Source organism: Thalia democratica, chromosome 9, assembly GCF_965202585.1.
Source record: "Thalia democratica chromosome 9, ktThaDemo2.hap1.1, whole genome shotgun sequence".
NCBI lineage: Eukaryota > Metazoa > Chordata > Thaliacea > Salpida > Salpidae > Thalia > Thalia democratica.
The window spans coordinates 34,352,640-34,380,564 of record NC_139173.1 but is presented as its reverse complement, the minus strand read 5'-3'; the positions used below and the strand labels follow the sequence as shown (position 1 = coordinate 34,380,564).

At 24.4% G+C, this 27,925-nt stretch overlaps 2 pseudogenes across 1 annotated transcript in view; one reads left to right on the top strand and one right to left on the bottom strand.

Moving 5' to 3' along the window:
* LOC145843913 (polyubiquitin-C-like) overlaps positions 1-27,925 on the bottom strand; it is a 92,720-nt pseudogene that overhangs the window by 48,642 nt on the left and 16,153 nt on the right. The gene's annotated exons all lie outside the window — the stretch shown is intronic.
* On the top strand, positions 17-26,831 carry LOC145844273 (polyubiquitin-like; annotated as a pseudogene).

Genomic DNA, 27,925 nt, shown 5'->3' with positions numbered 1-27,925 from the left:
GCTTTTCAAAATAAAAATGCAAATTTTTGTGAAAACGTTTTCTGGTGAAACCATCACATTGGAAGTTGAAGCTTCCGACAGCATTGAAGATCTTAGAAATAAAGCTAAAGAAAAAGGTAGTAAAACTTCTTTTAAATAAATTAACTGGCAAAATGATATAACTGAAATGTTAAACAGTTGTACATCAAAAGTCTTTAACTAGTATAGGATTTATTGTTTATTTTTAAGTAAATTACTTAATTGTTACTTTTTACGTTGCTTAAGTAAAGTTTATAAAAATTTATTTTTTTGTAAAAACTTTTTCGCCAAGATAAATTAGACTAATTTCTTACTTTTATACAAAATTCATGTTATTATTTGAAAACTCAGGTCACCCAGTAGATCAGTCACGCTTGTTTTTTGGTGAAAACGAATTGAAAGATGAAAGAAATTCAAGGCCTTCTACTTTGTTTGATTATGGAATTAAGAATGGATCAACTATTACTATAGTTAGTATTCTGTATTATAAATATGGGCAAATACGTTACTAAAAATTATTGAAAAAAAATTGTGTAGTATAAGTTTGTTTGGTCTTTTCAGATAAATACTTAATTCTTAATGCATTGAAAATTTAGCATCGAGTAAAAAAAAACATTATTAGTTATATATTTTCGAAATATTAAATAAAAAATAAATATTTGACTATAGTCAGAACACTAATACATGTCTAATACAAGGATAGCTTGGACAACAAGTTGTTTTAATAAGGAAACATTAAATACATTAAAATGCAAAATGTGTAGATAGCTTATAATGTTTAAAAAAACTAAATTTATTTGTATTGGAAATTTTTGTACTATGATATGACTTTTAATTTTTAAATTGTTTTATTTTAAATTTCTTCGTTACAAAATTTATTATAAACAAAGCAGAAGTTCATGTGTTAAGTTGTCAAAGCTCTTCTATATTGTTTTTCGTCATAAAATTTACAGTACATTAATTATCTTTAATTATTACAAAACATTTTAAAAGCTCGTTTATGTTATTTTTTATATTCACATTGAAATTTTTTCTGCAAGTTTAAAACTATATGTTAAACTTTACTAAAAACTTATATATAGAGAAAAATTAGAATATTTGTGAAAACATTGACTGGTAAAACCATCCCATTGGAAATTGAAGCTTCTGATACCGGTGGAGATATCAAAGCAATGATCCAAGAAAAAGAAGGTTTGTTTAGCTTGTAGATATACAACTTTTAAGATAATATATTCAAGAACTTGGTAAAAATATTTAAGCTGTTCAATCTATTAGTAGACTTATGTCTACTAAATTCGGATGTATAGCTTTAATGTTTATTATGAATTGAACAGTACTTATACTTTTTACATACACGAAAATAAAATACAATAACAGTATATAATTGAGGTTAAATATTTGAGTTTAATTTACAGTTAATAACTAAATGTAAATGTTAAAGCAGTATAAAAATTAAAATAATTATTCAAATTAATTAATTTTGTGAAAATAATAAAAAAGGCCGAAATGTAATATTGCTTTCAATATTTGAATATTTATTCAGGTATCCCAGCAGACCAGCAAGTTCTGTTTATTGTTAGAAAACTATAGGAAGATGGAAGGATTTTGTCTGACTACAACATCCAGAATAGTTCTGTTATTTATTTGGTGATGATACTTGGTTGTTGAATAAATCACCACACTTATTACAATGCTCAGTATGCGATACCTATATTTACCAATGCAATTTTGTTTTTACTGCTATGATACTATGTTATATTTCAAATTTTTTGTTGAACTAAACTGATATGTTTTGTTTTTTCACTCGAAAATACATTAAACATTTTTTTAAAAAGATAGTGTTTATTTTTATCTTAATCGGTGAAATAATACTAAATTAGTATACTTAATTAAACAATACTAAACTGTCAAAAATGTAAAGTAACTGAGAATATAACTTTATTTGCTGTTAGTATTTAAAAAATGTTTGAATGAATACGGTAGGATAAATTTATAAAACAGTTTGACAAATTTTTAGTTTAAGCTGTTTATTCACAAGCAATATCAATGTCTGTTGTTAAATTTATTATAAAATATTTTTTGCTTTAACACGTATCGAATTTGAAGACCATTGTTTTAACTAAGTGAGTTTTCTATAAGTACCTGAAAAGTTTACATAGTATTACAAGGGTAGTCATTCATGAGTTGTCGATTAATTATTTTAAAATAATTATAAAATATAACTAAGAAATGAGTCAATATGCAGAAAGTTTAATTTTTTTTAGATTACAAAATCAATATTAGATAAAAGTAAGTAAAAATGTTGTAACTAAAATACCTGAAAATGTTAACCTGGAACAAATTCAATAACTTCAATTTGATATTTTTTAATCATTGTTAAATTTGAGTTTGCATGAAATTTGATCAGCATAGCGAATAAAGTAAAATATTTTTTTTAATCTTTTATTTGTCCTTATAACCGCTTAATAAACTAATAAGATTATGAATCATTATTTTACTTCAAAAATTGATATAACTTCAAGTTTATACTTATTGGTAAAGTTAACAAATAAAATTAAAACTTCGACGTCAATTATTAATTCAGTGTCCTTAATTTTAACTTAGTATGTTAATTGCTTATCAAGAATCTTAATTAAACTTTATGTAACATTTGTCTAAAAATTTTATTGTTTTGCTTGTGAGACCTTATAAGGTATTTTATCAGTCTTGGAAAGCTTTTATTTTGCATAAAAAGCTACACATATTTGTTTATCATTCTATTAACCGATTCTTATACATTTGAAGAGTTATATCGGAATAAATTAATACACTCACTACAAATTTTATTTAAAGGGCAAAAGTTTAATTAAAATCAAAGTTTATATTTTAAGACTATATTTAATAACAAATTTAGCTCTTAAAGTTTGTATATCGTTTATTAAATAAATTTAAGCTTAACTCGTAAGTTACGACAAAAAACTAAAAGTTGACGAACTACCAAATTTGATTAATTTTGTAATACTCCTTTATTACAGCTACACATTTTTAAAAAGTTATATAAAAAAAGCTATTCTATGAGGTAAAAGCTAACTAGTTTTTAGGAGTTATTATGTTTAAACTATCTGGAAAGATGAGTGTTGTTAGCATAGTTAGATAACTGAAGTTTTAAACACTTGTTCATCAAAATGTCTTTTACTAATATTAAATTTATGCTTTATTTTTTTGTAAGTTACTTAATTGTTACTTAATACGTTGCTTAAGTAAAGTTTAGGAAAGATAAGGTTATTTTTTTGTAAAAACTTTTTCGCCAATAAAAAAAAAAATAATTTTGGTTAGCCACATCAACTATTATATCTTATTACAGGGCTGCCATTATGACCCTGAGGACAGTAATGCTTTTCCTGCAAGCACTGATGTCCGCCCCTGAACCTGACGAGCCTCAGGACGCCGTTGTTGCGTCACAATACATTATCTAAGTGTAAAGTTTAACCTAAATGTAAATGAAAACAAATTAGCATATAGTTTTTACTTTTTATAACATTTATATACCTTCAATAAAGATTTAAAATAAGCTATTCATAGGTTAGCGGTTTGATACTGCGTCTTACCGTTTTACCGTAACCCATTGAGATCAGACGTGTCTGTAAGACAGCAATGCCTTAATTCGGGACGTGAACCCAGGATGCATTGGCCGGCGGCACCATTGGTCCACCGGTCTAAATTGATAGGCGATGTAGCCGTAAGTCCGCCAGGGTGGTCAGCTCTTGTCTTAGCCCTGTTTTTTTGTTAAGCTTTGATATATACACCGGTAAAACTTTGGACTTATAAAATTTTGAATAAAATTTTTAACTTTGTTATTACTATAAACTTAAAACAATAATAACTATACAAACTAGCTATTTATGAAACTTTTTACCTTTTTTTTCTAATGCTTTGATTAAAGTAAATTACTTTTAAAATGCTTTGTCAAAATGTTACTATAAAAAAATGTTTAGTCCACAATAAAAAAATGTTATCTAAATAGAAAATGCTGCGGTTAGAATGAACCACAGTTATTGTAAGCAAATCAACTTTTGGTATTAGATGACAATTATTATTAACTTCTTAAACAAAAGTAAATAAACAAGTAGCGATGATCACTTATGACGTTGATAATCTCTATTTAATAAATAACTTTTTGCTGGAGCTTTTTAAAATGAACTAGACTTTTTAAAGCAAAAAACATAAAACAAAGAACAGTTGTATAACTTATAAAGTAGTTTACCAAAATATCAACTAATTAGCACAACAATTTTACGAATATAAAATAGTAAGCTTCTGCAGTTATAAATATAATTTAAAATAAAGGAAAAACAGTATTTTGAACTGTGAAGACTTTTTTTATCTCAATAAACTCATCAAAGAAATTAGCCACAGTACGGGCAAAAGTATGAAACTGATCATAAAAGTTTTATTTTAGTTTTAATTTTGTGTCAGTGAATACTTTACTTTTATTTATCAAATTTCTATATCAAGCACGATACTTTATATGCTTATTTATATTAAAAATGATAAGTAAGCGCATTACCTTAGTTCTCCAAAAAAAAACTATAGAACCGTTTCTATTAGTTAGCACATTTTGAAAGCTATTTGATAGCTGAATGAAAACAATACAGTCAACCATCAAAAAATATATATAGATATTACATCGTAATTTTTTTATTTCTTAAGTTAATAATATGTACTACTTTTTTAGCGTAACTAGTTTTTCTTAGTTAAATCATATTTATTGTTTTCATATCATAAGCTGGTACTTAAATATTTTTAGCTTAGTACAAAACAAATTCAAATATATTTTTTTATTGTTTTTAAACTCAAAATGTTACTTATGAAAACAATAGTATAAAATTAAATCTCCAGTAAAGTCAATACTTATTAACAATTCATAATTTCTTATGAAAAATACATCTAAACTTATTTAAAAGGTCAAGATTATGTTAAAATGTTGAACATAAATTTACTATTAATTTAATATTATTGTAGATAAATTTATACTACTGACAATAGGTCTAACAAATAAATGCTTTTGGTATATCAAAACTAAGTTGTATAGGAATAGTTATATGAAAAGCAATACTAGTGTATTGGTTGCAGTTTTATTTTAAATATTAGTTGATTTCTTATATTCACTTTTGCTTACAAATAAAATAGAAAAACTAATTTTACTTGGTAGCATTTTGCGGGCACCAATTTATAAATACAAATATCTTTACAGCTTTTAAAAATAAAAATGCAAATTTTTGTGAAAACTTTTACTGGTGAAACCATCACATTGGAAGTTGAAGCTTCCGACAGCATTGAAGAGCTTAGAAGTAGAGGTAAAGAAAAAGGTAGTGAAAGTTATTTTAATAAATTAACTGGCAAGATAAGTGTTTTACTAAGTTTTACTAAGTTTTAAACAGTTGTACATCTAAATTCCTTTAACTAGTATAGGATTTATGCTTTTTATTCTAGTAAGCTACTTAACTGTTACTTAATACGTTGCTTAAGTGAAGTGAATGGTAACAGAAAAGTTATAATTTCCGCCCAGATAAAATTTTACTTATACATAGCCTAGTTTCTTACTTTTCTACAAAGCTTATGTTAATGTTTGAAAAATCAGGGTATCCACTACATCAGGAACGTGTGTATTTTGGTGCAAATGAATTGAAATATGTAAGAAAATCAAGACCTTTTACTTTGTCTGATTATGGAGTCCGGAATGAATCAACTCTTACTACAGTTAGTATTCTCCAAAAATATAAGTAATAAATTCCTAAATTTAGCATAATTTTTTTTGCTAAAATATTTTATAAATAACTACTTAACGCTCAATTTAAAGCATTAAAAATTTAACATCGAATAAAAATATTTTCTTGCTAGTTATTTATTTTCATAACAGGTATTGAATTAAAAATAAATTTCTTACTATAGTCGTTAATTTGTCATAAATAAATGGTAGTTTTAAAAAGTGTTTCATACAAAGATAGTTTTGAATTACAAACTATTTTAATTCAGAAAAAATTAACCTGTTAAAAGATAAAAATGTGTATACGATTAACTATGTTAAAAACAGTTAATTACTTTGTATTGGACATTTTTGTATTACTAAATGACTTTTCAATTGTTTTTCTATAAGTTTTACAGTTTTAAAAACGAGCATTTTAGACAAAACACTTTTTTATGAGTTTTTTTCAAAGCTTTTTTCTATATTATTTTCTTAATAAAATCTATAGTCTGTTAACTTTTGTTAGTAAGTTTAAAAACTTACTAAACTTTTTTTAAAGCTCTTTTACGTGTATATGAATTCATTTTTATACAAAAAGATAGCTTAAGTTTTAAGTAAGCTTTAAACTATAAGTTAGTTTTCACTAAAAATTTATCAATAGAGAAAAATGCAAATATTTGTGAAAACATTGACTGGTAAAACCATCCCATTTGAAGTTGAAGCTTCTGACACAATTAAAAGTGTCAGATTAAAGATCCAAGACAAAGAAGGTTTGTATAACTTGTAGATTTATGACAACTTTTAAGATAATATACTTAAGAACTTGGTAATATATGTAAACTGTCTAATCTATTAGTAGACTAGAGTCCACTAATATTGAAAATCTAACTGCTTTATTGTTTATATTGAATTGAGCAGTACTTATATTTCTTAATATTTCTACAAAATTCATTTTAATGTTTAAAAACTCACGGTATACTCTACATAAGGCACGTGTATATTTTGAAACATAAAACAAAAATAAAATACCACGATATTACATAATTAGTTACATAAATTTTGAGCTTAATCTAAAGTCAATAACTAGATGTAAATGTCAAAATTATATATAAAAAATTGAATAAGTACTCAAACTAACTAATTGTGTGAAAATGATGATAAAACGCTGAATTATAATATTACTTTAAACATTTCAATACTTTGTTAATTAGTATATTTTTAGGTATCCCACCGAACAAGCAACGTTTGATCTTTGATGGAAACCAATTGGAAGATGGAGGGACTTTGTCTGACCACAACATCCAGAATGGTTCTGTTATTTATTTGGTGTTGAGACTTAGTGCTTGAATAAATTTCCACATTTATTAAAGTGCTCAGTGTGCGGTACCTATTTTTATCAATGCAATTTTGTTTCTACTGCTATAATACTAAGTTATGTTTCGAATTATTATTTAACTAAACTGTTTTGCTTTGTTTTACTTTTCACTCGAAAAAACATTATAAATTTCTTTTTCAAAAAAATAGTATTTATTTGTTATCACTTTTCAAAATATAAATTTAACCGTTTGCTTACAAAAGATCCTACTAAAACAAGTTCACTGGAATATATATAAAAATAAATTATACAAAGATCTTCCTTTATTGTACCAACATATGTTTCTGTGTGTTAACGAATCAACACACTTCAACTGGGTTCTGTAAAAAAATAATTACTGTAATGAAAGAATAGAAGCATAGAATAAAGTAGGTGTATACATGTTTTCATTAAAATTAAAATTTAAAAAATGATTTCAACAGATTTTACAGGTTAATAGTTAATAATAGGTAAAATACATGATGTTTTTACTGCAGGTTTATACTTAGCATATGACCCTCTTGTTTTTTTTATTAGTACTTTTTTAACTTAAAGAAGCTGTAATGACAGTTTTATTCAAAATTTCGAAAGATGGTGTAGATTAAAATTGGTTATTTCATTACTAGTCACTACAAGTATTTAGATGTCAAAAATACCTTTTTGATTTAAGTATTTAGTATTTCAAAATCTATGATAACTAGACTTTAGGAAATTTTTTAAATTTACTTTACATCACTATTTACATTTATTGATATCTAAGCTTATATTTATTTTCTATTAGTTAGTTTAAATGTCTACTCATTACTCTATGTCATAGATGTATCAATAATGGATTGTATAATTTTTACTCAAATACTTTTGTATTTGAATTCATGTTTTAAGTTTTTACATAATAACCTTTATACTTTTAATAGCTTACTTAAAAATCTTTTATTAAAAGTTTAAATGCAAAAGAACAGAAAAATTAAAATGCATAAAAACAATCAAGAAAATAATATTTTTCTGATACAGTAGAACTTAGAAGTGAAAGATATTGTATTTAATTTATTAAAAAAAAAAAGAATTTTACAAGTACATATTAGCAAATTAGCAGTCATTAACTTTATTTTAAACCTTAACTTTTGAAACGTATCTACTAAAAACAAATGTTCCATACTTTATAGGTGCAACAGTATTTATAATTTTAATAATGTACTTAGTAAATTTTTTAGGATTAAGTAATAGAATTGTTGGAGTTAATTAAAGTATTTGAAAAAAATAAGCATATACCGACAAAAATATATAACTGTAAAGTCGTATATTAACATTTAGATGACATAGAATATTTTAATATTTTTTTTTACTTAATATTTCTTTAAAAGTAAAGTTTTTATGAATAAGTGTAATAAATAAAAACTAGTTATCACCTAGTCCAAACTTTAGTTTTTTAGATTTTTAAATTACATAATGTACAATTTATAAAAAAATAATACTTCTAAATGTTTACTCTTGGAGTAAAATTACTGCTATTAGCTTTTAGCATGAAACTTTTTTAAATGTATTTTAGTTATATATCAATGTAAATTTCAAAAAATATTTAAAACTAGTGTAATATTCTACTTAAGAACTTACGAGCAAAAGCAACTTTTGTTTAAATTTTGTTTTATAAAATTCTTTTTAAGTTTTAGTACTGTTTATACTAAAACAGAAATTAAAATATTTTATTGGTATCTAAAAAGTACTTACTTAATACACAATTTAGTAGACAGATTTTTATCAGTTATTGATAATCTTAACAAACTAAAAAATTTTTAAACATTACTAATTTCTCTCATCAATGCGTATAAACAATAAGTTTCAGTAATAAATCAACTTGTAAAATAGTCAAGTTAGAATCGCTGTTCTAGTAGAAACAACCCAGTTTTAATTGAATTATACATATTTTAAAATAAATTATAAAAACCAGACAAAAGATGATCTAGGTGATTCTTAAAATGTTACTAGAAAACAATTATGCATAGAATAGAAGTAAAAACAGCTTTATATTTTGAAAATGTTTGATTGCATTCTTAAAATTTACAAAATAACTTTTGTATGTTTTTTCATACCTGCGTGTTTCGTATTTTTTATAACCCAATATTTAAAAAATAAACTTATGGTTAGAAGGACACAAGTTTTAATCTGTTTTAAAACTAAATTAAGATTTTTTAAATGCAAATTAAAAAGCAAAACCGTTTTATTTACATAAAAGCTAAATTTTAACGATTATCGTTGTAAAGTCTAGAGTTAAGGACTGAAGTTTTTTTTTAACAATTGTAAAAAAAAGTTTTTTTCAGCAAAACTTTTTAAACTGAAGACTTTTAAGTATTTTTTTTCAACCACAAATAATTGTATTTTAGTTTTAATATTTTCAAATTAAGTACTTGCTATTTTGAAAATAAAACAGAGAACAGTCGTACAATTTATGAAAAAGTTTTTTAAAATTACGACCAGTTAGCACAAAACTGTTACGAACATAAAGTAGTTGGTTTCCGCAGTTATGAGTAAAACTTATACTTAAAGAAAAAGTTTTAGATTGAATTATAAAAAATCAATGATATCGATAAGTTTATATAAAATAAACTACAGTACAAGCAAAATTATGAAACTTATCATAAGTTTTATATAAGTTTTAGAATTTTTAGACATTAGTTTTACATTTATGTCAGTAAGTTATTTTTTCTTATGTTTATATCTTATAGTTTATTGAACGACATAAAATACGCTCAAAATATTTAGTTCTAGGAACTGGTGCACGAAAAACCTTTCGGTTATCGAGTCGCACACCATGGATACATTTTAACGTCTTATCCAGGACAAGTCAAGTACAATAGTTTATCCGCTTATTTATATTAAAGTTATCTAAGCTCTTCAAAAATAAATATATAGAATCATTTCTGTAAGTTAGAACGTTTTAAAAGCTTACAGTAGCTAAATTTCAACAGTATATCCAACAATCTTTAATTATATGAAAATATATTACACAGTAAATGTTTTATTTTTTAAGTTCATAATACTAATTTTTTAGCGTAACTATTTTTTTAGATGATTCAAATTTATTATTTTCATATCATAAGCTGGTTCTTAAATATTTTTAAACTAAAATATTTTCAAACATTTTTTTTTGTTTTTAAACTCAAAATGTTACTTATGAACACAAAAGTATAAAATTAAAACACCAGTAAAGTCAATGATTAAAATACATTTCACAATTTCTGTTGAACAGACATAAAAACTGACTTATTTAAAAGGTCAAGATTATCTTGCTCCATAATAAAACTTTTTAGTGTAAAAAAGTTAAACATAAATTTACATTTAATTTGAAATTATTGTAAATAAATTTATACTACTGACAATAGGTTTAACAAATAAGTCCTTTTGGGTATTTAAAAGTTAAGTTTTATAGGAACAGTTCTATGAAAAGTTTTACAAGTGTATTGGTTGCAGTTTTATTTTAAAAGTAAATATTAGTTGATTTCTTATATTCATTTTTGCAAAAAATAAAATAGAAAAACTAGATTTACTTGGTAGAATTTTGTGGGACACCATTTTATAAATACAAATATCTTAACAGCTTTTCAAAATAAAAATGCAAATTTTTGTGAAAACTTTGACTGGTAAAACCATCACATTGGAAGTTGAAGTTTCTGACAGCATTGAAGATCTTATAAATAAAGCTAAAGAAAAAGGTAGTGAAACTTTTTTAAATAAATTAACTAACAAAATAAGTGTTGCACTGAAGTTTTAAACAGTTGTACATCAAAATGTCTTTAACTAATATAGGATTTATGCTTTATTTTTTTTTGAGTAAATTACTTAATTGTTACTTAATAAGTTGCTTAAGTGAAGTTTATGAAAGTTTAGTGTATTTTTTGTAAAAAATTTTTCGCCAAGATAAAAAACAAAACCTATTTTCTTATTTTTATACAAAATTCATGTTATCATTTGAAAACTCAGGTCATCCGTTACATCAGGTACGCTTGTTTTTTGGTGAAAGTGAATTGAAAGACGAAAGAAATTCAAAACCTTCTACTTTATCTGATCATGGAGTTGAGAATGGATCAACTCTTACTGCAGTTAGTATTCTATATTAAAAATATAAGCAAATAAATAACTAAATATTATAAAAAAAATTTTTGCGTAGTATAAATTTGTTTTATCTTTTTAAATAACAATCCAATACTCACTTTTTAATGCATTCAAAATACACTACATATTAGTTTTTTTTCTAAATAGGTATTAAATTAAAAATAAATATTTGACTAAAGTCAGAAAAATTAGCAAAAGTTTTTTAAACAAGGATAGCTATGGATACAAATTATTTTAGTTCAAAAACATTAAATACATTAAAAAATAAAAATGTGTAAATAGCTTACAATGTTAAAAACAACAATTGCTCCGTAATAATAATTTTTAATTGTTTTTTTTTAAACAAAACACTAATTCATGTAATAAGTTGTCAAAGCTCTTTTATATTATTTTCGTTATAAATTTCGAAGTAAATTAATTTTTTAGTAAAATCAAAAATTTACAAAACCTTTTAAAGCTCGTATATGTTTTTTTTGTTTTTATTCTTATTAATATAGTGGTTTAAGTTTTTTATGCAATTTTTGAACTATAAGAACTATAATTTTTGAACTTTACTAAAAACTTATCAATAGAGAAAAATGCAAATATTTGTGACAATGATAACTGGTGAAACCATCACATTGGAAGTTGAAGCTTCTGACACCATTAAAAATGTCAAAGCCAAGATCCAAGACAAAGAAGGTTTGTATAACTTGTAGATTTATGACAACTTTTAAGATAATATTTTAAGAATTTGGTAAATATACTCAAACTGTTCCATCTATTAGTAGACGTAAGAAGTCTACTTAATTCGAAAATATAATAGCTTTAATATTTATTATGAATTGAACAGTACTTATACTTTTCACACACATTAAAAAAATAACATTATGTTACATAATTGAGGTTAAAATATTGAGCTTAATGTAAATTACATAACTTAATGTAAATGTTGAAATAGTATAAAAAACCAAATAAATAAATAAATTAATTAATTTTGTGATAGAAAAAGCTTAAATGTATTATTACATTCAGTATTTGAATATTTTTCAGGTATCCCACCATACCAGCATCATCTGATCTGGGCTGGAGAAAAATTGGAAAATGAAAGGGCTTTGTCTGATTACAACATTCAAAATGGTTCTGTTATTTTTTCGGTGTTGAGCCTTTTTGGTTGAACAAATTTCCACACTTATTACAGTGTTCAGTATGCGTTTCCTATTTTCATCTACGAAATTATGTTTTTTGTGCTATGATACTATGTTATACTTCGAAGTTTTTATTTAACTAAACTTTTTTGTTTTACTCTTTACGTGAAAAAAACATTAAACTTTTTTTTTAAATGTTGTTTATTGTTATCTTAATCGGTATAAAGAATATTTAGTTAGTATATTTAATTAATTAGTATTAAAATTTCTAAAATGCAACTAAGAAAATAATTTTATTTGTTATATATGTTAGTACAGTTCTTATTCACTTATCCGGACGCTTACTTATCAGGACAGTTTCGTTCAAAAAAAAAAATCAAAAATTTTTTAATATTAAGAATTAACATTTTTGTATGATACAAATATTTAAGCTTTCATGCTGTAAAAAGATGTTAAGTGTTTTTTTATATTCACAGTTTTGTTCATTATTATGACGTAATAATACTACAAAATATTTCATTCTATCTTTGTTCGAAACTACCTTAGTCATCAAAAACCTTCACATGTAAAGTAAGTCAGTTAAGAAGTATTTAAAACGATCTTATTTAAAACAAAGTTTTTGTTTTTATATAAAATTTTAAATTTCTTTTTAAAGGTAATTAAATTATTAATGGTGTAAGCTAGAAGCCACGACAGAAAAAGTTTCGCAACTTATTAAATTCCGTGAGTTTTCTGCTGAAAAACGTGAAAAAACAATAAAACAAAAGTCAACTTTTTGTTATTTTAGTAAAACTTCCAACAAAAACTAGTTTTTAGGAGTGATATATTTTGTCCTTATACTTTTATTAGTTTATAAAACAGTTATAAATCATTACTTTCTTTTGAAAAATAATATAACTTCAGGTTTAATTTTATTTTTAAAGTTAAAAAATAAAATTAAAACTTCCACGTCAATTTTTAATTCAGAATCTAAAGTTTTAACATAATATATAAACTGTTGAAACCCAAAATTTTCATTAAACTTTATGTAACTTTTGTCTAGACATTTTTGTTAATTTTTGTGAAAGCTTATAAGGTATTAAAAAATTTTGTTTTCACTATTAGTATTAAAAAAACTTATTTTGCATGAGAAACTACATATTTATTATTATTTAATTTACTGATTCTTTAACATTTGAACAGAATCGGAATAAACTAACACACTCTAAGAATTTCAATATAGTTTTTTTAAAGGGGTAAAAGTTTAACTACAGATAAAGTTATTAGACTAAATTAAATAAATAAGTGAACTCTTAAAATTTATATATCGTTTATTAAATAAATCTTAAGTCAAATTTGTAACTTACGAAAAAATTAAAAGTTAACGAACAACCAAATTTTATTAATTTTGTAATACTCCTTTATTACAGCTACACATTGTGAAAAAGTTATAAAAAAACTATTCTATAAATTCAAATAACAGTAATATTGTTTTCATGAATACTACAAAAACTGTAAAGTTTCTTACATATTTTAAATGACCTACACTTGGTCATTGTGAATTTGTATATGAAACCATATTTCAAACCATCTATTTTAACAAATGTAAAAAAATGTAAAATCGACGCTAGCACTTTTAATCTAATTCTTATTTTAAACAAACATTTTTCAAAATCACCCACTTTTTAGTGTGGGGTAACTGTAGAATAAGTTAAACGTGTGATGTTATAAAATAACATACAGCTCTAAAGTTTTCGTATCTAATAAGTCTAAAAAAATAGAGATGTTTAACCATTCTTACTTATATAACTTTAAAACTTTCTTAAAAGAAGGTTAAATTTACTTCAATATTTAAATTTTGTTTAAATTTGTACTAATTAGTAAAATTAAAAAAATTTTCTGCCATAATAAATAATTGTTTTGTTTTATCATAATAAACTATCACCAATCATTTATAATTGTATAATAAAAATATGTTAAGTTACTATTGATTGTTTAACTTTTTAACTTTTTAGTTTCTCTTTATAAAACGTTTCGGGTTGTTTTCGATATAACTAATACGATGCATTACATAAATAAAAAACTCTTAAGTACAATATTAAACGGATTCTCATAGAATTAATTAAACATTTTTGTTGATTATGAAAAAACAAATTAAATTTAATGAACGTTGGCTATGTTTTAAAACCTTTCAAAGCGTTAAAAGTGTATGTTTAATATAATTTAGAATACAAGAATAGCTTTGGTAACAAAAGTGTTCATTTAATGGTACATTCTTTGATTTTAAAGTTTCAAGTATGAAACTTCTGGTAATTTTCCTCATGAAATATGTTGTACATTAATATTACAGTAAATTTTAGAACAAACATTGAATTTTGTTTATTTAAAAAAAAAGTATTTGAACTCAGTGTTTTTCTATTATAGAGTCATGTCTTATAGCATTTGAACTATTACTAATCTTATACTTGTATTAGACAAATATTTTTCAAGATCACTCTCTTTTTTTAGTGTGTGGTAACTGTAATAAAATGTTATATTTTAATTAGTATTATTTTAGCAGTATAGATAGATACTTACTTAAGTTGTTTCTATATAAGTAAATGACATTTTTATTTACTCAGTGTTTAATCCAGTTCAAAATAAAACAAAAAAGTAAAACATTTTATACAAACATAAGCACTTTTATGGTTAACATAAAATCACAAATCTGTAACTTATATTAAACAAACTCGAGAAAACACTGTAAGTTCAACTTCATTTTCAATGCAGTAATTATACCAAGTTAATTATATGTTTTGATTCGTTTTCTTCAAATATTACTTGCGTGATGTCTAGCCTAAACAACAATTAATAACTGTTGGAACTTATTTTTAGATAGGTTTGCTTAAGTAAAAATTTACAATATGTAGTGCATAGACCAGAACTTAAAAATAATTTCATAAGGCCCCTTTAAAGAAAAAAATAAGCTTGACCCCCGACAAAGTTTTTCAAAAAGCAACCATTAATACGCTTAAGAACTTTTTTTTTTGCTTTTAATCATCAACTCTGGAATGTCTAATGCAAGTTTTAATTTACGGCCTCATGTCCCTCATGTGGTCCCTTTACTACTCATGTCCCTACTTGACCCATTTGATGCTTATGACTTTATTTCTATAATGTACGGCTCTTTTTTGGAAACCCTGATGTAGACATTTAATAAAAATTTGTACCAAGTCTATCTACAAATAATTGTTTTATCAACTTATAAGCTTTAAAGTGTAGTCAACTTACCTTAAAAACAAATTAAAACATATACATAATAAGTTTTTCAACTTCAGAGAAAACTAAACAAATTTTTATCAATTTTTCAAAATTATGAATTTATGAGCTTAATGTTACTGATATACTAATAACTTACCTGATAGACAATAAAATTATATTTTATTTTTTATTTAAACGACAATCTGATAAGACTTACCTAACCTCTTTACTTTATCTACCTAAACACCACATAAAGATTAGAGTTGTTCTGTATATAATAGTAAGACAGTGTTTTGTCGTCAAGTAATTTTACACCACCAGAAATCATCAAATATTTAATGTACACTGACGACCACCCTAATAATATTAAAGATTTACTTCAATTTATTATCTTAAAAATTTTCACAATTTTTTAAGTTAGAGTTACCCATTTTCTCTTTCAGTTTATCTTTGATATCTTTAACTGTATTAGAAACTTCAACTTCCAAAGTGAAGTTGTGACCCGTCAGTGACATCACAATTAATTTCATTTTCTGTTAATAAGATTTTATTCAAATTTAAGTCATAATCAAAAACTCAATAGAATACATCTAGTTAATCCTAGTTTTTAACATAAATAACTCTTTAACTTATAAAAGTTAAGTTGTTTTATTCTTCTAAACAAAAATTTGTGGTTCTTTAGCCTTTAATGAGAACTTACTAAATAAAAGCTTTTATAGGCAAAGTAAAAAATTATGTTATATTTTATTTCTACTTTTAGTTTATAAATTGAAAATAATTCAAGCTGAAATTTTAATTATCATTTACATGTTTTTAGTCTTAAGTAATTCAAATAGTTGTTCTGTACCAAACAGGTTTTTCATATAAATTTTTTTGTAATACTTGAGATAAAAACTGATGAAGATTATCCCTATATTTAATAAGGAGGAGATAGGGTTAATTTTATTTTCAAGACAATAACTTTGATTGTCAGCACACATATAAGATAACAAAAATGGTAAACACTATTTAGTACTCAAAAATTAGTGCATGTCAAAACATAATGTTTTAAGTAACTAATCAAGTCTAAACTAATTTATATTAAACAAAAGGTAGCATCTTAAAAATAACTTCTTCTGGATTAAACTTTAAACTTTTGGCACGATAACCGAAAGGACTTTTCGTAAACCAGGTCCTTGTACCGAACCCTTTTGAGCCCATTTTTTAACTTGTATTGAGAAATGTCTGATTACAACATCCAAAATAGTGCTCTTATTTATTTGGTGTTGATAATTGGTGGTTGAATAAATTTCCACATTTATTAAAGTGCTCAGTATGCGATACCTATATTTACCAATGCAATTTTGTTTTTACTGCTATGATACTATTTTACATTTCGAACTTTTTATTTTACTAAGCTGATTCGTTTTGTTTTTTCACTCGAAAATACATTAAAAATTGTTTCAAAAAGATAGTGTTTATTTTTATCTTAATCGGTATAAATAATACTAAATTAGCATACTTAAATAAACTATACTAAACTCTTAAAAATGTAAAGTAACTGAGAATATCACTTTATTTACTGTTAGTATTTAAAAAATATTGAATGAATATGGTAGGGTAAATTGATAAAACAGTTTGGCAAGTTTTTAGTTTAAGCTGTTTATTCAAAAGCAATATCAATGTTTGTTGTTAAATTAATTATAAAATATTTTTGCTTTAACACGAATCGAATTTGAAGGCCATTGTTTTAATTAAGTGAGTTTTCTATAAGTACCTGAAAAGCTTACAAAGTATTACAAGAATAGTCATAAGTTGTGGATTGATTATTTAAAAAAAAAATAAAATAAAACTAGGAAATGAGCCAATAAGAACAAAGTTGAATTTTATAACCTACAAAATTGATATTTGATAAAAGTAAGTGAAAAATGTTGTAACTAAAATACCTGAAAATGTTAAAAATCTAGAACAAATTCAATAATTTCAACTTGATATTTTTTAATCATTGTTAAATTTGAGTTTGCATGAAATATGCTCAGCATAGCGAATATGGTAAAATGGAAAAAGGTTTTTTCTTTGATTTGTCCTTATAAATGTTTTATAAACTAACACAAGTATCAATCATTCTTTTCCTTCGAAAAACAATATTACATCAAGTTTATACTTATTGGTAAAGTTAACAAATACAACTAAAACTTCGACGTCAATTATTAATTCAGTGTCCTTAATTTTAACTTAGTATATTAATTGCTTAATCAAGAATCTTAATTAAACTTTATGTAACATTTGTTTAAAAATTTTATCAACTTGCTTGTGAGACCTTATAAGGTATGTTATCAGTCTTAGAAACCTTTTATTTTGCATACGAAACTACATATTTGTTTATCATTCTATTAACCGATTCTTTAATATTTGAACAGCTATATCGGAATAAACAAATACACTCACGACAAATTTTATTTAAAGGGCAAAAGTTTAATTAAAATCAAAGTTATTAGACTATATTTAATGAAAAAGTGAACTCTTAAAGTTTATATATCGTTTATTAAATTTTTTTAGCTTAACTGGTAAGTTACGACAAAAAACTAAAAGTTGACAAACGACCAAATTTGTTTAATTTTGTAATATTCCTTTATTACAGCTACACATTTTTTTAAAGTTATAGAAAAAAAGCTATTCTATGATGTAAAAGCTAACTAGTTTTTTGGAGTGATTATGTTTAAACTAACTTGCAAGATGAGAGTTGTTAGCAAAGTGAGACAACTGAAATTTTAAACAGTTGTACATCAAAACTTTTTTTAATAATATTAAATTTATGCTTTATATTTTTGTAAATTACTTAATTGTTACTTAAAACGTTGCTTAAGTGAAGTTTAGAAAAGTTGAGTTTATTCTTTTGTAAAAATTTATTCGCCAAGATATGGTTAGCCACATCAACTATTATACATTTTGACAGGTCATCCATTTTAACCTTGAGGACAGTGATGCTCTCCCTGCAAGCACTGATGTCCGCCCCTGAACCTGACGACCCTCAGGACGCCGTTGTTGCGTCACAATAAATCATCTAATTGAAAAGTTTAACCTAAATGTACATAAAAATAAAAAAAAATTATCATATAACTTTAACTTTTTATAACATTTATATACCTTTAATAAATGTTCAAAATAAGATTTTTCATAGGTTAGCGGTTTGACTAAGTGTCTTACGATCGATAGGCAATCGAATCTCGCGAGTCGTATATTTTTGTGAAGGCATAGCCAAAATATTTGTTAAGAAAATCTCAAATGTGGGTTTGTTTAGCTCAAATTGACTAGTGGTTTGCTTAGCCGCTGTCAGTCGATGCGTCCTGAGTTCGAGTCCCGGTGGTGCTCTCCCATTAGGGACCAGGCGCCCTTAGCCTGACTCCCAGTGAGTTCAGATGTGTCTGCAAGATAGCATTGCCGTAATTCGGGACGTGAACCAAGTATGTGTTGGCCGGCGGTACCATTGGTCCACTGGCCTAAATTGATAGGCGATGTAGCTGTAAGCCCGCCAGGGTGGGCAGTCCTTGTCACAGCCTGTTTTTTTTTTGGAAAGCCTTTCTTTATATATAAGTCACACCTGTAAAACTTTGTACTTTTAATATTTTGAATAAAATTTTTAACTTTGTTATTACTATAAACTACATAAATAATAACAAAATTATTCTTACTTAAAACAATATTGACTTAACAAACTAGCTTTTTACCTTTTTTTTTTCTAATGCTTTAATTCAAGTAAATTACTTTTAAAATGCTTTGCCAAAATGTTGCTATAAAAACGGTTTAGTCCACAATAAAAAAATAGTATCTAAATAGAAAATGCTGCAATTTAGAATGAACCACAGTTATTGTAACAAAACAAATCAATTTTTGAACTTAAGTTTTTAGGTATTAGATGACAATTGTTATAAATTTCTTAAACAAAAGTAAATAAACAAGTAGCGATGATCACTTATGACCTTGATAATCACTATTTAATAAATAATGTTTTGCTGGAGCTTTTCAAAATGAATTAGATTTTTTTTAAACAAAAACACAAAGAACAGTTGTATAACTTATAAAGTAGTTTATCAAAATTTCAACTAATTAGCACAAATAAAGTATATAAAGTAGTAAGCTTCTGCAGAAATAAATAAAACTTAAAATTAAGGAAAAACAGTATTTTGAACTATGAAGACTTTTTTATCTCAATAAAATTATATAAAAATTAGCCATAGTACGGGCAAAAGTATGAAACTGATCATAAAAACTTTATATAAGTTTTAGACATTAGTTTTAATTTTGTGTCAGTAAACATTTAACTTTTATTTGTCAAATGTTTATATCTAGCACGATACTTTAGATGCTTATTTATATTAAAAATGATAAGTAAGCGCATTACCTAAGTTCTTCAAAAAAAAATCGTAGAACCGTTTCTATTAGTTTGCACATTTTAAAAGCTGAATGATAGCTGAATGAAAATAATACAGTCAACAATCTTTCAATATATAGAAATATATTACATAGTAAATTTTTTATTTTTTAAGTTGATGATACTACTTTTTTAGCGTAACTTTTTTTTTAGATAATTCAAAGTTATTATTTTCATATCATAAGCTGGTCCTTAAATATTTTTAAACTAAGTAAATTTTCAAACATATTTTTGTTTTTGTTTTTATACTCAAAATGTTTCTGATGAACACAAAAGTAGAAAATTAAAACACCAGTAAAGTCAATGATTATTATACATTTCACAATTTCTCATCAATAGACACTAAAAATTATTTAAAAGGTCTAGATTATGTTGTTTCAAAAGAAACTTTTCTATGTAAATATGTTGAGCACAAATATACTTTCAGTTTAATATTATTGTAGATAAATTTATAATACTGTCAATAGGTTTAACATATTAATGCTTTTGGTAATTAAAACTAAGTTTTATAGGAACAGTTATATGAAAAGTAATACAAGTGTATTGGTTGCAATTTTATTTTCAAGGTAAATATTATTTCATTTCTTATATTCATTTAATAAGCTTACAAAGAAAATAGAAAAACTAGTTTTACTTGGTAGCATTTTGTGGGCAACCAATTCAAAAATACAAATATCTTTACAGCTTTTCAAAATAAAAATGCAAATTTTTGTGAAAACTTTTTCTGGTGAAACCATCACATTAGAAGTTGAAGCTTCTGACACCATTGAAGAGCTTAGAAATAAAGCTAAAGAAAAAGGTAGTAAAACTTTTTTAAAATAAATTAACTGGCAAAATGATATAACTGAAATGTTAAACAGTTGTACATCAAAAGTCTTTAACTAGTATAGGATTTATTGTTTATTTTTAAGTAAACTACTTAATTGTTACTTTTTACGTTGCTTAAGTAAAGTTTATGAAAGTTGAGTTTATATTTTTGTGAACACTTTTTTGCCAAGATAAATTAGCCTAACTTCTTATTTTTGAACAAAATTCATGTTATTAATTGAAAACTTAGGTCACTCGTTAGATCAGGTACGCTTGTTTTTTGGTGAAGATGAATTGAAAGATGAAAGAAATTCAAGGCCTTCTACATTGTCTGATTATGGAGTTGAGAATGGATCAGCTCTTACTACAGTTAGTACTCTATATAAAAAATATAAGCAAATAAATAATTAAATATTATTTTAAAAAAATTGTGTAGTATATGTTTGTTTGGTTTTTTTCAGATAAATACTTAATACTTAATGCATTGAAAATTTAGCATCGAATAAAAAACAATTTAGTTATACAAACAGGTATTAAATTAAATATTAATATTTGACTATAGTCAGAAATATTAATACAAGTTTAATACAAGGATAGCTTGGTTAACAAGTTGTTTTAATATGGAAACATTTAATACATTAAAATGCAAAATGTGTAGATAGCTAACAATGATAAAAACAACTAAATTTATTTGTATCGGAAATTTTTGTACTATGATATGACTTTTAATTTTTAAAATGTTTTATTTTGAATTTCTTCGTTAAAAAATTATACATTTTAAATAAAACAGAAGTTCACGTTTTAAGTTGTCAAAGCTCTTCTACATTGTTTTTCGTCATAAAATTTATAGTACATTAACTATCTTTAGTAAGTTTAAAAATTTTCAAAACATTTTAAAAGCTTGTTTATTTTATTTTTTGTATTCTTATTAAAAGTTTTTTTATGCAAGTTTAAAACTATATGTTAAACTTTACTAAAATCTTATATATATATAGAAAATTCGAATATTTGTGAAAACATTGACTGGTAAAACCATCCCATTGGAAATTGAGGGTTCTGATACCGGTGGAGATATCAAAGCAATGATCCAAGAAAAAGAAGGTTTGTTTAGCTTGTAGATATACAACTTTTAAGATGATATATTTAAGAACTTGGTAAAAATATTTAAGCTGTTCAATCTATTAGTAAACTTAAGTCTACTAAATTTGGAATTATAGCTTCAATGTTTATTATGAATCGAACACTTATCTATACTTTTTACATACATGAAAATAAAATACAATAATAGTATATAATTGAGGTATAAAATTAGAGCTAAATGTATAGTTAATAACAAATGTAAATATTAAAACAGCATAAAAATTAAAATAAATATTCAAATTAATTAATTTTATGAAAATAATAAAAAATAGCTGAAATGTAATACTACTTTCAATATTTGAATATTTTTTCAGGTATCCCAGCAGACCAGCAAGTTCTGTTTATTGTTAGAAAGCTATAGGAAGATGGAATGATTCTGTCTGACTACAACATCCAAAATAGCTCTGTTTTTTATTTGGTGTTGAGACTTCGTGGTTGAATAAATTTTCACACTTATTACAGTGCTTAGTATGCGATACCTACTTTTATCAATGCAATTATGTTTCTACTGCTATGATACTATGTTATATTTCAAATTTTTTGTTCAACTAAACTGATTTGTTTTGTTTTACTTTTCACTCGAAAATACATTAAACATTTTTTCAAAAAGATAGCGTTTGTTGTTATCTTAATCGGTAGACTAGTGCATATTTATATACGACGATACTAGTGCTTTTATAGTTTTGTTATAGCTTACAAAACTGTTACTGAATTTACAATCAATAATATTCATTATGTTTGAATTTATTTTTGCTTGGTATTAAGTTGCTATATAACAGCGTTTTCAAGGACCAGCTTATGATATGAAAATATTAATTTTAAAACGACTATAAAAAATTAGTTACGTTGAAAGAGTACTATTATATACTATAGTAAAATAATAACTACTATGTAACATCACGTTTTAGGGAGCGGGTCAAATATGCACGAAGACATTTTTGCGCAAAGGGTAATTTTTTCACGAAGATATTTTAGCACGGAGGGTCATTTTTACACGAGTTAATTTTCTGACTCATTTTTGTTCAGCTAAGACCTTAAGTATACTTTTTTCATTTTTTCGTCGTGAAAAAAGTTATTAAAATATGAACCTGCGTTTACATTTAATATTATTATACAAAGTTTGAATGTAAAATAAAATAGCTCCTTTTTTTCAATAAATAAGTTGGTAAGAGTATTTTGCAGTATTTTTTATAGTTTTTAACATTTTTTTGTTCAAACATTTATAAAAGTATTTCTAATTCAATTTACAACAATATTTCAGTGTAATTAACCTTTGTAAAACTCTAAAAATAGTTTGTTGAATAAAATGTTAAATAAAATTTTATGTTGTTATACATGGTTGGTTTTTATTTAAGCCCTCACTCTTGAGAACCCAAAAACGCGTACTCAAAAGATCCTAGTTTAATTTTTCTTTACCAAATAGCTAATTTTGATATAATTTTACTAAATTTTTTAAGAAAACAAAATATAACACTCCGTATAGGCATTCGTTCTATTAAACTTATTAACACGTGATTATTTTTTTTAATATTAAATATAGTGTTGTTAATTGGTTTAAAATTTATTTAGTATCTCCTAAGCTTAAGTTTGTCAAATAAATAATTATTTTAATTGGTTCTTTACTAGAAAAATAACTCTTAATTCTAGAACAACTTTTATTTTTAAATTAAGTTTTTTACTTTGACTATGAATCATTTAGTTGCTAACTGATAACTTCTTTATTTTGCGAAACTTCTAGGATTGAACTGCATGTTAATGTTTTTGTGTTTTTTTTTTGCTTTTCGCTCAGATACATCAAACTCAAAAATATAATGAAAATTTTTATTTTGCTATAAAAGAAACAAATTTTCATTTTAAATACAGGGTAAAAGTTTAGTACCATGGAGAAAGTAAAATAACATTATTAATGTTATATATATATATATATATATATATGAATAATGTTATACAAAAGAAACAAAAACAGTATATTAAAAGCAATCTTTTGCTATTAATTCAGTTTTTGTAATACAATAGTTATTTTAAAATGATATTTTTATTAAAGATTTTAGCTTAAAGAAGGTTTTCTACCTTTAAAAAATAAAAAGTTTTATTTAATAGTTATGAAATATTTATTGTACAATTTATTTTTCATTTATACAGCCCGCGAATTTATTTTAGGTAAGTCTGGCTTGTTAAAGACTTAAAAAAAAAACATTGAAAATTAACATTAAAAAGAACAGTTGTATAACTTATAAAGTAGTTTATCAAAATGACAACTAACTAGCACAACAATTTTACGAATATAAAATAGTAAGTTTCTGAAGTTATAAATAAAATTTTAAGTTAAGGAGATTTGTAATTTGAACTATGAAGACTTTTTTGATCTCAATAAATTTATAGAAAATTTAGCCACAGTACGGGCAAAAGTATGAAACTGATCATAAAAGTATTATATTAGTTTTAATTTTGTGTCAGGAATTTTTTACTTTTGTTTATCAAATGTTTATATCAAGCACGATACTTTATATGCTTATTTATATTAAAATTGATAAGTAAGCGCATTACCTAAGTTCTTCAAAAAGATAAAATTATAGAACCGTTTTTATTAATTAGCAGATTTTAAAAGCTATTTGATAGCTGATGAAAACAATACAGTCAACAATCTTCAAATATATAAAAGTATATTACATAGAAAATGTTTTATTTTAAAAATTGATAGTACTACTTTTTTAGCGTAACCAGTTTTTCTTAGATAGTTCAAATTTATTGTTTTCATATCATAAGCTGGTACTTAAATATTTTTAAACTAAGTACAGCACAAATTCAAACATAGATTTTTATTGCTTTTAAACTTAAAATGTGACTTATGAACACAAAAGTATAAAATTAAAACTCCAGTAAAGTCAATGATTATTATACATTTCACAATTTCTGTTGAACAGACATAAAAACAAACTTATTTAAAAGGTCAAGATTATGTTGCTCCATAATAAAACTTTTTTAGTTTAAAAAAGTTGAACATAAATTTACTTTTAATTTACTATTATTGTAGATAAGCTTATACCACAGACAAAAGGTTTAATAAATAAGTGATTTTGGTATTTAAAATTAAGTTTTATAGGAACAGTTGTATGGAAAGTAAAACAAGTGTTTTGGTTGTCATTTTATTTTATAAGTAAATATCAGTTGATTTCTTATATTCATTTTTGCTTAAAAATAAAATAGAAAAACTAGATTTACTTGGTAGCATTTTGTGGGACACCGATTTATAAATACAAATATCTTAACAGCTTTTCAAAATAAAAATGCAAATATTTGTGAAAACTTTTTCTGGTGAAACCATCACATTGGAAGTTGAAGCTTCCGACAGCATTGAAGAGCTTAGAAATAAAGCTAAAGAAAAAGGTAGTAAAACTTTTTTTAAATAAATTAACTGGCAAAATTATATAACTAAAATGTTAAACAATGAAATGTACATCAAAAGTCTTTAACTAGTATAGGATTTATTGTTTATTTTTAAATAAACTACTTAGTTGTTACTTTTTACGTTGCTTAAGTAAAGGTTATAAAAGTTTATTTTTTTGTAAAAACTTTTTCGCCAAGATAAACAAGGCCTATTTTCTTATTTTTATACAAAATTCATGTTATTATTTGTAAACTCAGGTCACTCGTTAGATCAAGTACGCTTGTTTTTTAGTGAAGATGAATTGAAAGATGAAAGAAATTCAAGGCCTTCTACTTTGTCTGATTATGGAGTTGAGAATGGATCAACTCTTACTGCAGTTAGTATGTTATATTAAAAATATAAGCAAACAAATAACTAAATATTATTGAAAAAACAATTGTGTAGTATAAGTTTGTTTTTTTTAAATAACTACCCAATGCTCACTTTTTAATGCATTGAAAATTTAGCATCGAATGAAAATAAACTACATATTAGTTTGTTTTTCCTAAATAGATATTAAATTAAAAATAAATATTTGACTTAAGTCAGAAACATTAGCACAAGTTTTTTAAACAAGGATAGCAATGGATAACAAATTATTTTAGTTCAAAAACATTAAATACATTATAGAATAAAAAATGTGTAAATAGATTACAATGCTAAAAACAACAATTGCTTTGTAATAATAATTTTTGTACTAGAAAATGACTCTTTTAATTTTAATTGTTTTTTTTTTAACAAAACACTAATTCATGTATTAAATTGTCAATGCTCTTAAGTATTTTCGTTATATTTTTTGTAGTATATTAAAACTTTACGAAACATTTTAAAGCTCGTATATGTTGTTTTTAAAAATAGTTTACAAGGTTTTATGCAATTTTTTAACTATAAGTTAGACTTTACTAAAAACTTATCAATAGATAAAAATGCAAATATTTGTGAAAATTGTAACTGGTAAAACCATCACATTGGAAGTTGAAGCTTCTGACACCATTGAAAATGTCAAAGCCATGATTCAAGACAAAGAAGGTTTGTTAAGCTTGTAGATTTAAGACAATTTCTAAGATAATATATCAAGAACTTGGTAAATATGTTCAAAATGTCCCATCTAAAAGTAGTTTTAAATCTACGAAATTTGGAAATATAATAGCTTTAATGTGTATTATGAATTGAACAGTACTCATACTTTTAACATACATTAAGAAAATACCTTAATATTACATAATTGAGGTTAAAATATTGAGCTTAATGTAATATTTTTAACTTTTTGTAAATGTTGAAGTAGTATAAAAAATTTAATATATACTTTAACTAATTTGTGAAAAAAAAAGCTTAAATGTATTATTACTTTCAATATTTGAATATTTTCAGGTATCCCACCACGCAAGCATCATCTGATTTGGGCTGGAGAAAAATTGGAATATGCAAGGGCTTTGTCTGACTACAACATTCAAAATGGTTCTGTTATTTATTTGGTGTGGAATGATCGTTGGTGAATAAATTTCCACACTTGTTATAGTGCTCAGTGTGCGATACCTATCTTTATCAATGTAATTTTGTTACTTCTACAATACTATGTTTTATTTCGAACTTTTTATTTAACTAAGCTGATTCGTTTTGTTATAATTTTCACCCGAAAAAGCAATAAACATTTTTTTTCAAAAAATAGTGTTTGTTGTTGTCTTAATAGGTATTCTAGTGCTTATTTATATACGACGATACCAGTGCTTTGATTTTATAGTTTTGTTTTAGCATACAAAACTAACTGAATTTACAAGCAATAATACTCCTTACGTTTGAATTTATTTATTGCTTGGTATTAAGTTGCTATTTAAAAGCTTTTTCAAGGACCAGCTTATGATATGAAAGTATTAACTTAAAAACGACTAAGAAAAATTAGTTACTTTGAAAGAGTAGTACTATCTACTATGATAGAATAATAACTACTATGTAATATCACGTTTTAGAGAGCGGGTCAAATATGCACGAAGACATTTTTGCACTAAGGGACACTTTTGCACGAAGACACTTTTGCGCAAAGGGTCATTTTTGCACGAAGAAACTTCAGCACGGAGGGTCACTTTTACACGGGTAAATTTTCTGACTTAGCTTTTTTCAGCTAAGATCTTGAGTAAACTTTTATCATTTTTTAGTCGTAAAAAAAGTTATTAGAATACGAACCTGCGTTAACATTTAATATTATTATACAAAGTTAAATGCAAAATAAAATAGTTTAATTTTTTCAATAAATGAGCCGGTAAGAGTTGTAATTTGCAGTACTTTTTATAGTTTTTAATATTTCTTTTTGTTCAAAAATTAATAAAAGTAAAATTAACAACGATATTTTAGTGTAATTACGATACTTGTCTAAAAATAGTTTGTTGAAAAAATGTTAAATAAAATTTTATGTCGTTTTACATAATTTGATTTTATTTAAATCTTCCTTATGAGAACGCATTTATAACAAAACCCTAAAACGCGTACTCAATAGATCCCAATATTTTCTTTACCAAATAGCTAATTCTGATATAATTTTAATATTGGTTTTAAGAAAACAAAATATAAACATTCACTACAGTCATTCGTTCTA